This window comes from Orycteropus afer, unplaced genomic scaffold (assembly GCF_000298275.1).
Source record: "Orycteropus afer afer isolate SDZICR_OR568_19922 unplaced genomic scaffold, OryAfe1.0 scaffold00079, whole genome shotgun sequence".
NCBI classification, from domain to species: domain Eukaryota; kingdom Metazoa; phylum Chordata; class Mammalia; order Tubulidentata; family Orycteropodidae; genus Orycteropus; species Orycteropus afer.
Window position 1 is genome coordinate 6,902,381 of NW_006921666.1, and position 10,149 is coordinate 6,912,529.

The window sequence follows — 10,149 nt, forward strand, 5'->3', positions numbered from 1 at the left end:
CACTAGGAGAAATGTTGTAGTTACTAGAAGGTGGAAGAAGAGTTGCTTTTCAGGTTGTGATTGTTGCTGCTGTTCCCCAGCCTTGCCCCCGCTCCAAAGCTGGCAGTCTTTGAACTCCTACTATGTGGAATTTTACCTGTTGTGACATTTTTTCTCCAGTGTGATGGCTTCCATTATGGGGTATTTATTAACCTGCCTGATGCCCTTAGACATTAGACATAGCTTATTTCCCTCTAAAACAGGTGGCATTATTGTGGGTTTACATACAGAATGATGTGGTTAAAGCACTTGACTGCTAACCAAAAGGTTGGCCCTTGGAACCCACTAGCCACTGCACAGGAGAAAGACGAGGCAGTCTGCTTCTGTAAAGATTTACAGCCCTGGAAACCCTATGGGGCAGCTCTGCTGTGCCCTGTAGGGTCTCTGTGAGTCAGAATTGACTTGATAGCAGTGGGTTTGGTTTGAGTACCTCCTAGAATTTGCCAAAATTCTTGGGCTGTGTTAACATTAGGAGAGGGGCTTTATCTTCCTGACCTTCTGCTTAACCCAAGAAGGGAATCCCTAGCAGAAAGGAAACCACATCACTTCCTTTGCCTGCTTCCTGCTTCTGATGTCTGAAACGCCCTAAGCCTGTCTTTACGCACATGGTTACCACACAGTTCAAAAAGTCTGCTGCTTAACCAAGAAAACTCCTACCCACTGCTCTCTTTACCAGCCCCCTCTGCAGTACAGCAGACCGGGTTGAAGCATCAGAGGAGTAGTTACTACATCGGCCAGAGACCAAACCTCTTTTAGTCCAGTGTGCAAACCAAAACCAGATCCACTGCAATCAAATTGATTCCAACTCATAGCAACCTTTCTGAACAGAGTAGGACTACCCCATAGGGCTCCTAAGCCTATAAATCCTTACAGACGCAGACTGCTTCATCTTTCTCCTACAGAGCTGGTGAGTTTGAATCGCCGACCTTTTGGTTAGCAGCCAGATGTTTTAGCTGCTGTGTCACCAGAGCTCCTTTTAGTCCAGTGCTAGGCAGGCACTCTTGAATCTTGCTTAGAAATAGCGATTAGTTGTGTCTGGGCTAATGTCTGCAACAACAACATGGGTAGTAGAAGCACTTGTTTCCCTCGTTAATTACCAGGGTGCACAGAGCACATGAAGAGTTCTCGAGGCATTTAGTTTTAGGCCCTCGTGGTAATGGGGAGTCCTTTTCTCCACAGGATTAGGGTCCTTTGACATCAGTATTACGATGTAGGAAGGTGGCACATTTCTTTAATTTTCTTTATATCCAACATATCTCTCTTTCACATTATGGCCTTTATAATTCTGAAATGCCATGTGGTTCTGTAAAATTCAGTAGTGATCATTGTTTTAATGGCTGGGCTGAGTGCCACACTACTTGCCTAAATTGTTACAAAGGATTAAACTAGTTAATGCACATGAAATTGCTATATTAACACACTACCAATGGAAGATGCTATTATTTGGGAAGCAAAATTCTTGGCATAGTGTAAATAAGCATAAGGTTTTGTAACTTGAATTCTCTAAAAAGAGTGGATGCTTATGTCTTCACTTTTGATTCCCTGTGTTGGTTTTTAAGGACCTCTGACCAGTGTATTGCTTTTGCTCTTCAGAGGTGGGACCTTCTTTGTAGGTTCAGTATGTGAATTGAGCTCTTTCTTTTTAGTTTATGGTCTGTGAGCTAGAGCAGTTGTTTTCAGGGATTTACTGTCTTAGCATGCCCTTGTGGGAATGGCAGTAGTGACTATCTCACAAAGAAATAGTTATCTCTGACATAAACTCTTGATCTGAGCATGTCCCTTCTTGCTGTGGATGGAAGCATTTTCAACACTGGTAAAATCTCATTTTGCCTAGGGGTCCTATGAGTCTGTCATTTGCTTTCTACCAAATCCAAACCAAGCCAATTGCCATGGAGTTCATTCTGACTCATAGCAACCTTAAAGGACAGAGTAGAACTGCCTCATAGGGTTTCCAAAGCTATAAATTTTTACAGAAGCAGACTGCCACATCTTTCTTCTACAGAGACGCTGGTGGGTTTGAACTGACAATCTTTTGGTTTGCAGCCAAGCACTTACACACTGTCACCAGGGCTGCTTTTGCTCTCTACAGATAGATATACCAAAAACACGGTTGCCCTAGTTGTAGCAACAGTTGAAGACTTTCCAGAAGTCCTTTTTCTCTGAATGCCTTCAGAAGGGAGGAGCTTTGGTTCCATACACTGTATCAACAGTCTCTTTCTTGACATAAGGTAAATGAAGTAACATGGAGGAGGCATTTGCCACAATTGATCAGTTTAGTAGATTCTTAGATCCCTTCTACCCTTCTGGGAACTATCTAATGGCCATGACAGAGTAAATAGGATCTTGGTCAGTTGCATTTAAGCCCTAGGACTGGTGCATCATTTGGACCATAGTGCCTAAGGCACTTGACTGCTAACCAGAAGGCTGGCGGTTCAAACCCACCAGCCACTCCTCGGAAGGAAGGTTGGGCAATCCTACTTCCGTAGTGATACTGCCTCGGAAACCCAAGGAGGGGTCGCTATGAGTCGGGGCCGACTCGATGGCACATAACAACAACAACAACAACATGATTTGCTTATACCCCCACCCCCACCCACCCCTGGTACGAGGAGACTTGCCTTTGGGTGTACGTCTGTCTTCTTTATCTTAATTGTGTTAGACTAATGGTCTTCGTGTTTATTGCTGGGATTCCTGGGGAGTGTGGTGGAGAGTGGCAGCAACAGACTAATTGGACTAGATTGGCATTTCACAGGAAGCTGTTCTCCTGGGTCTCTCTCTGCACCATCAGCGATAGAGTCTTGGGCTGGATTCACACACGTTTTAAGAAGTAGCTTTTCAGAAAGTTAATACCTTTTTTTGGTAGAATTACATGTACTCTGTGAACTCTTTAGATTCAGGTCATTAGAGGAGTGGAGAATCGTGCTATGGTTAATTTTACTGATATTTTGGAGGTGCGAATATATAGGGATAACTTTCAGTTTTTCCAAACAGTGCCTACTACTGTAGGTGAGAGCCGAGGGTTCCATGGTAGAGAGGACTTTCTCCTGGGCAGGGGCCTGAGGAGAGTGAACAAGTGCTGAGGAGAAAGAGATGCAGCGTGCTGACAGACAGGAGGCACTTCAGGGGACCGGGAGCACTCGTGATCCGCAGCAAGAGACTTGCTTCTTTTGAAAGAGATACAGAATGGACCTAACAAGTTAGTTACAACGGTTTACTCTGGATCAGATTTGTGGACTACACAAAGTGTAAGTTGTTTTAATTTACTTAAATACAGGGACCAGACAGGACAAAAATCAGAACAATTTTTGAATATGACAAGATAATGCTTGATTTTAGATCGCGTGTGGCACAGTCTGAGTGCTGTAGGGGTTTAGGAAAAAGGGAAATCAGCGTGCACAGAGTGGTTAAGGCTTGAAAGACAGGTCAGATACGGGTCCACCAAGCGTGTATGCTTCTGGAAAGCAGGGATTCCAGGGATTCTGTTTGTTTTGCTCACATCTGACAGTAGAGTGCAGTTTTGATGCTAAGTAAATGCTTTGCTGAGTCTGGGTGTGGAATCAAGAGACCATGGTACTATTCATCTTGGTCTTCTACTAAAAGGGTTGAGTAACTTTTGGAATCCTCAGTTTCCTCATTTGTGAAAATGAACTTACATTAAAATGAGGTCCCTTGTAGATCTTTGATTGATGGCCAAATGCAACCTACCAGGGGAGTGCTGCCCCCTAGTGGAGAACTGAAGTTACACATTATCTTGTAAGCTTCCCTTAAAATCAAGTTGCTGGCAGAGCAAACCTCATCCTTCCAGCCATAGAGAAGAGAGGTAGACTAGCAGATTACTGTGTTGTTCTTGTTATGTGCCCTGAGTCAGCCCCGACTCATAGCGACCCCTCCTTGAGTTTCTGAGGCGATATCACTACGGAAGTAGATTGGCCAACCTTCCTTCCGAGCAGATTACTGGCCTCCTTTAAAAAAATATGTAAAAGAGCAGGGCAGCAGTCTGCGTTGTGGTTTTTTTTTTTAAAACATTCTAAGTTTTTATTTGAAACATCATGTTAGATAACAATTTCAATAAGGAAAAAAAAAAAAACCTACAATAATACATAAATTTTGCAGCATTTAAGTTGTTCCAGGCAGTCACTGTAAGGCAGTAAGGTAGTCACTGATCAAATTGGTGACAGTAAGAAATTTGACAAAGGATTCATGTGAAAATAGTATGGTACCAGTAATGGTCAGTAACAAAGGTCCCCAAACGCACTGTTTCAGAATTATCCCTGAACAGCAGCAGGTTAGAGATACATTCCTATTATAAACTCCTTTTCCTACTGTGGTGTAGTGAAATACATGGTATGGCTTTTCTAGCCATAAGTCTTTGTAAACTCCATGGTGGAATTTGCTGTGAGAAACTGAGTAGCTTCTGATTGTTAAAATCTTCCACCTGGGGTACTTCTGTTGGGAGCAGCACAAAGTGATATTCTGGGAAGTTCACTCTCTCTCTCAGGTGCTTAGAATCCTGATGCTATGATTGGTTAGTTTGGCCACTCTGCCAGGCTCAAAAGGAGGCCACACATAACAACAACAACAACAAAAGGGGAAATAGAATTTGCCCAGAAGAAATGCAGGCTTTTGTTTCAAGCCCTATGCGGAGAGTACTAGGCACTTAGGTAGAAAACCTGAGCCCTGCCCAGTACTACTGAGGCAATAGAAGATTTGCATTTGAAGAGAGGACCTGAAGAGAAAAAAAATGACTGGCTTTTTGAATTTTGAACAAGCAGATAGGCTTTGGGTGCATCAAGGCAGGAAAGACATGGTCCATGAGAGAAACCCCTTCCAGGACTGAAAATTAAAGGAAGCCAGCGAGCAGTTGGCTTGTATGCTACTCACTTGTGACCGCCTGGGTCCACTTGAGTGGAAATAGGGGGGAGTGCAGCAAAGAAGAAACGGGCTGAGTTTGGTACTCTTTGACCTGGGCCATGGATGCTGGGGATGAGAGGAAGGGCTGGCTGGTCTGCGGTGCAAGGAGTTGTGAACGTGCGGGCATTGAAATAGTCCCTGAGGACTGAAGATGTGAGAGAAGGTGCTGGCTGGTCTGAAGTGAAGGGAAGAGTGTGATTCCCAAACTTGGCAGCTGGTACCCGTGACCTAGCTGGGATGGCTAGGGCTGAGCTGACCAGAACCCAACCAAATGAAGAGAAAGGTGTTTGACACTGAGCTGGTGTTAAGTTGCTGCAACTTGATGGCTTGTGCTGGGCTGGACTTTGTTTATGGATGCAGATGCCTAAAGTTTCAAGCAGAACAAAAGATTCTTCAAAGAGAAAGGACCATGCTTGTCTCCTCACAATACTGGTTTGATAGGGATGGGCAAGTTAGAAATTGGCTATCTAAAGTGGGGGGAGATAAAAGCATGAAGTGGCTGGCTTACACACTTTCATGGATGTGGTTATTATTAAACTGACGGTGAAGGGGATGTTAATTTTTGAAGTATAAAATGGATAATTGCTAGAAAAGCCGGGGGGTGGCCTGCGGTGTAGTGAATTACATGGTATGGCTTTTCTAGCCATAAGTCTTTGTAAACTCTATGGTGGAATTTGCTATGAGAAACTGAGTAGCTTCTGATTGTTAAAATCATCCACCTGGGGTATTTCTGTTGGGAGCAGCACAAAGTGATGTTCTGGGAAGTTCACTCTCTCTCTCAGGTGCTTAGAATCCTGATGCTATGATTGGTTAGTTTGGCCACTCTGCCAGGCTCAGAAGGAGGCCTCCTAGAGGCAGAAGAAGTCTCCCTGACTGCTGGCTGAGAAGGACGTGGTGCTGAAAGAGAGACACGTGCTGCTGGGAAGGAGACACGCATTGCTGAGTGAGACACTGAGGGACATGCACTTCTGGGAGAGAGACTGTTGAGAGACTTGGCTGAGAGATGACGGGCTGAGAGGGACTGAGCGTTTTTCCTGAACTTGAATCGTATCCTGGTGCTTCCCTAATAAACCCCACAATCTGGGAGTTCTGAGTGGCCACTGCAGTAAATTATCGAACCCAGCGGAAAGGTGGTGAGTGCTTTGGGAGGGACGGTTGGTGTCAGGGTTGGTGAAAGGGCTGGAGGGAGGCAGCATGTCTGGCCTGGCAGGAATAGGCCTTGGGCTACTGATGGTGATTCTCTCTTCCTCTTGTGTGGTTAGAGGGGGTCAGAAGATATGTCCTCCTTGCCCCTTTAGCACCTGCTTGTAAGGCTTCACTTGCCAATCCAGCCCTATGACCTGTGCGAACTTGGTGTGTTGTTATTATTCAGGTCTGATCTTTCATTGCCACAGGCCAACAGAGCCTCACTGGGCTTGCCTGACTCCCTCCCTACTATGCGGAGCTTTTCCTTGACTGAATGAAGCCAGGTGGTCCTACGGCTGCGCTTCCACCCACAGGAGCAGTGTGCAGGCCCAGGTCCGCACCTCTAAAGACAAAAACTATTCAAAGCCTTTTCCAGAAGTCGGAAGCAGAAATGCTGGAATGAGCTACCATCCCCAACTCTGCTGAATGCAGTGGTGATGTTTGAATTTCTTGAGGCTTTAATGCTACTGCAGTATGTTAACATCCAGGCTCACCTGGAAAGCAGAAGCACTGTGACAGCTATGTGAAAGGACTCACAGACTGGTGTTATTTTTCAGAAGTTAATTTGAGAGGTGAATGTTGAGATGATGAGGTGTGAAGGTGAAAGGACCTTTTCCTGGGAGTCTGTAGTCAATGGTTCAGAATTAAATGTTAGGTGACAGGATATTCCACACCATTCAGAGTTCTGTGTTCTCATCCAATTGTGAACTGCCCACCCTACCCCACCCCATTCAGATCTGACACCCTGCAAAGTACATTTTGGAGAACCACAGAAACACAGCAGGGCCCGTGTGGGAAGGGATGGTCTGAACAAGAAGCACGCCCCCTTTCTGCCAGCTGCCACTGCTTTCTGGGAGAGGGTGACTCCCCGGGCTTCCTCCATGGCCATAAGAAAATCTCATACTTTAAGCAAATCAACCACATTTAATCTTCTTCTAATGTGGTATTATTTTTTCACATCTTTCACGTTTCTGTTTTTTGGGGGAGGGAGATCCCCCTCATTACAGTCTGGAGATTTTGATGTTGAGGTATATTGTGATAAGAAGTGTTAATCATAGTCATTGAATACTTAGTCCTAGGCAAGCAAAGAATGTCTTCTTGAGAATGCTTATCTTAGTAAATGGAAAAAGCAAACCATAGAACAGTGTATTCTGTGATCCCATGTATAAACCTATTTTTAGATTATATTTTTTCTATGTATATTTATATGCATACAAAGGCATAAATAGTATGTGTCTTATTAAAAGAGTTTGGAAAAATATGCACCAGGTTAATAACCAGGGTTACCTCTGAGAAAGACCATGAGGGTGGGGCTGAAGGATTGAGGAGGTATGAACATACACTTTTGTTTTTATTTTCTTGGCTTCTGAATAGTTTGAACTGTTCACATGTATTGTTCATGTGTTGCTTGTACAGCTGAAAAATAATGAAACACCAGAGAGGAAAGGGATCGGGAACAGGTTTGGGAGGCCTGTAACCTACAGAGGCCCTATTCAGTACCAAATTAATCTTCTTCTTTCAGGTTTTAGGCTTTGGGGCTATTGTCATTTAACCAAACATACACACACGCACATTAAAAGTAGTCCTCAAAGTAATTTTTTAAATACCACTTTGGGCTGGCAGAGCCACAGCCACAGCTGCACTCACAGTCCCCTTTGTCAGTGTGTATTTAGAGAGCCCTAATCATTTATCTCTGAGAAGTATTGTGTCGTCTCCCATCTCATTCAGGAAGCTTTGGAGGGAGAAAGATGATGTCAAACAGATTAAGGTTCAACTGGAACACCCCTTTGTGTTGAGGCAGTTATATGTCACCTGTGTTGGTATCTTTTCCTGAGGAATATTTGTGCTCTGCAGTTCCATGTGAAATCGATCATTAGATATACGTTCTAAAGAGCTATGGTGGCATAATGCCTAAGGCACTTGACTGCTAACCAGAAGGCTGGCGGTTCAAATCCATCAGCCTTCCTCGGAAGGAAGGCTGGGCAATCTACTTCTGTAGGGATGTCACCTCGGAACCCAAGGAGGGGTCGTCGTTATGAGGACATTCAGCTAACAGAGATGGCTCATTGCATTAACTGTTGTTGTTACGTGCCGTCGAGTCAAACCCGACTCATAGCGACCCCTCCTTGGGTTTACGAGGCAGTATCACTGCGGAAGTAGGATTGCCCAGCCTTCCTTCCGAGGAGTGTCTGGTGGGTTTGAACCACCAGCTGTCTGGTTAGCAGGCAAGTGTCTTAGCCACTATGCTACCAGAGCTCCTGTAGGTGAAATCTTATACCCAGTTAGCTTTATTCGGTTCTGCAGTTGTCCGTCACACCATCTGCTTAGGCAGCATTTTGCAAATGTAAGAAAACATTCAGCCAATAAAAGAAAGCTCAGGTGAATTGTTGCAAATCCATCACATTTTTATGTACCTTAAATATAAACTTCAATTTTTATATCCCCATTTTAATAGCAGTTTCTAGTTTCTTTTACTTTAAAGAACTTTTGTATTGTTCTTCACATACTCAGTGAAGAAAATAAATGAGTAAAGAAAACATAAAAATCACCCTTAAACTCCTCCTACTCACCCCATGTTCACTGCTTTTGACATTTAACAAAGAAAGGTAAATTAGAGAAAAGAGAAAGTAGGGCTTTCTGTGGAGAATACAGGGTAGATGGGATAAAGAAGCAGATGGAGGAAGAATGTTTGAAGAATTTCCTGTGTGAAGAATTTTAAGGACCACTGGTATGTAAAAGTTTTAAGAGCTGGAAAGTTTTGGTGGTATATCACCATTTTGAAGCAAATCATAAGCTAAGACAAAACACAAATACAACTATGAAATCTGTTTTCTTATGATGTATGCCTCTAGTTATTAGACACACTTGGGAGTTTCACAGTGGTCTGGGTTGCTGAAAGGAAAACAGCTCTCACATCATCATTCCTCAGTGCACAGGGAGGTTGTTGGTGATTTGGTAACTGGGCTGTGGAATCTAAACAAGTGACTCAGTGCCCCCCCCCCTTTTTTTTTTTTTTTTTTAAGCATTCCCTCCCCTTCCCTCCCACCCCTGGTAACCAACAAAGAAAATGTCCTCCAATATATAACCCCCTTTTTTTTTTTTTTTTAAGCATACCTAGGGCTCATCTTAGAGAGCTTTGGTGATATAATGATTGAGCATTCAGCTGTTAAGCCTAAGGTTGGCTGTTTGAACCCACTCCGCTCCCCCATACCCCAGCTGAGAAAGACCCGGCAATCTCCTCCGTTAAAGGTTACAGCCTAGAAAACCCTTTGGGGAGATTCTACTCTGTCACGTGCGGTCACTCTGAATTGAAATAGACTCAATGACACCTGACAACAATAGGGCTCATCTCAGCTCTTTGACTATGGTATAAACCTTGAAACTGGTGTGGAACTTAAAGGAACAAACCAGAATTCTCTAATCTTGTATTTTGAGTTATTGTCTTCATGCTATTAGGAATGAGCTCATTCCTTAGCTCAGAAATTCATGAATTTTTCTTTTGACACCAGGTTTAACCTAATACTATAATTCTCACAGGAACTCTGGTAGCATAGTGCCTAAGGCACTTGACTGCTAACCAGAAGACTGGTGGTTCAAACCTACCAGGCACCCCTCGGAAGGAAGATTGAGCAATCTCCTTCCATAGTGATAACTGCCTCGGAAACCCAAGGAGAAGTCACGCTATAAGTTAGAACCAACATGATGACAGTGAGTTTGGTTTTTTTGGTTTTATTTTCTTAGACATGAGTGGAAAGCAAAGTAAGTGAAGTCAGAAATCCCATGGATGTCGTGAAACCTGTGAGAGCTGGAACCCAGCAGGACTGCCTTGTTTTCCTGGATCTTGCAAGTTTTCTGCTTTGACAGGGTGCAGTCTTAGACTTTCCTCTTGCTCTCTATCAGTGGGAAATATTTGAATTTTCCTTCTCTGACAGCTTACACCAGTCCAGCTTTTGCAGGTTTTACAGCATATCTTATTTTATAGCCTACCATAGTGGTGGTGGTGGTGGTGGTGGT